Source organism: Pinus tabuliformis, chromosome 3_1 (assembly GCF_031772625.1).
Source record: "Pinus tabuliformis cultivar Carrire ecotype Pingquan chromosome 3_1, CPIR1, whole genome shotgun sequence".
Taxonomy (NCBI): domain Eukaryota; kingdom Viridiplantae; phylum Streptophyta; class Pinopsida; order Pinales; family Pinaceae; genus Pinus; species Pinus tabuliformis.
In genome coordinates, this window is record NC_142301.1 from 808,043,944 (window position 1) to 808,045,273 (window position 1,330).

General features: G+C 27.7%; 1 non-coding gene across 1 annotated transcript; it reads left to right on the plus strand.

The window, feature by feature from the left end:
• Positions 1-1,046: 1,046 nt before the first annotated feature.
• Positions 1,047-1,119, plus strand: TRNAK-UUU (transfer RNA lysine (anticodon UUU)). The gene has a single exon. It is a non-coding gene; the product is annotated as a tRNA-Lys (tRNA).
• The last annotated feature ends 211 nt before the right edge of the window (positions 1,120-1,330 follow it).

Consider the following 1,330-nt stretch of genomic DNA (forward strand, 5'->3'; position numbering starts at 1 on the left):
TGGTGTATGAGATCCCTTGTTTGTGACAAGAAACCTACCTTCATGCAACGATTTTTCTAAAGTCTACAAAGGCATACATACTCTTCAACTAATAGAATCTTTCTAGACCTGATGATGAATCACATTGGTTGGTTCGAAACATGTTAGGCAAAATTTTTATTAAGTGATTTCTACCAAGAACTTTTCTTAAAATCTTTTATTGTGTTAAATTTTTAATTTTTAAACCCTACAACCATTTTAACTAATTATACATAAATCTTTTATACATAAATTTTGAAATAATTAAAATTTCAAATTAAATTATAAAACTAAAATTTCAAATTAAATTATAAAACTAAAATATTTAAGAACAAACCATTAATAAACCATTTTAATATTATTTTTATAAATGAAAACATGAAATCATTTCCAAAACAATTTGAATATTAAATTTTAACATCATTTTAATAGACACTGACATGAAATTAATACCAAATATAACATGTATGGATACTAAATTATATGAGAATTTGATTTGTGAAATTATAAATACAAGAAAGAAATTAAGAAATAAGTATTTGTTTTTATTATATTATATTATTGGAAAATTTGGGCATATCCACCCAAAAGATCACATTCCATAAGTTAAATTAATTAGAGTCTAATTTAAAAGCATAAAAAATAATTGATCCTTTAACTTTTTAGGAGTAAGGTGCTTCAACAATAAAATCTAAACCAATTAAAGTAACTATCAAAGGTTTTTATTTTATTATAGTAAAATTTAAATATTTTTTATATATTATAATTTTATGATAGTTACACAAACTTCTCATAAAATTTTTGAATCCAACAAATAAATAAAATAGAGAGGGAGACAGCCGAAGAACGTCAATTTTCAACGGGGTATTATGATTTTCCAATTTCTTAAAACTAAACTGGTTTTGACGGTTGCAAATGCTTTAAAATTAGGGTTTTCCATGAGCACAAATTAAAAACAAACGGTGAGATTATCTTTTATCATAGAATATTGTTGACAACCCTTAACGTAAAGGTGCAAAAATGTCACGGCCGTCTTAGCTCAGCTGGTAGAGCGCGTGGCTTTTAACCACGTGGTCGTGGGTTCGATTCCCACGGACGGCGAATGCTTTCCCGCATCCATTTTTATTCAGAATATGAGATGTTGGTGTATACCTTTTTGAGGGGAAATAAAGATAGGTAGGGTGATCCAGACGTGTTTTATTTTTATTTCCTCTTTAGATTGTTCAGTAGCATATAATAGAAACACCATTTGGCTGTAAGGTTCACTAGCATATAATAGAAACACCATTTGGCTGTAAGGTTCCTCTTTCCT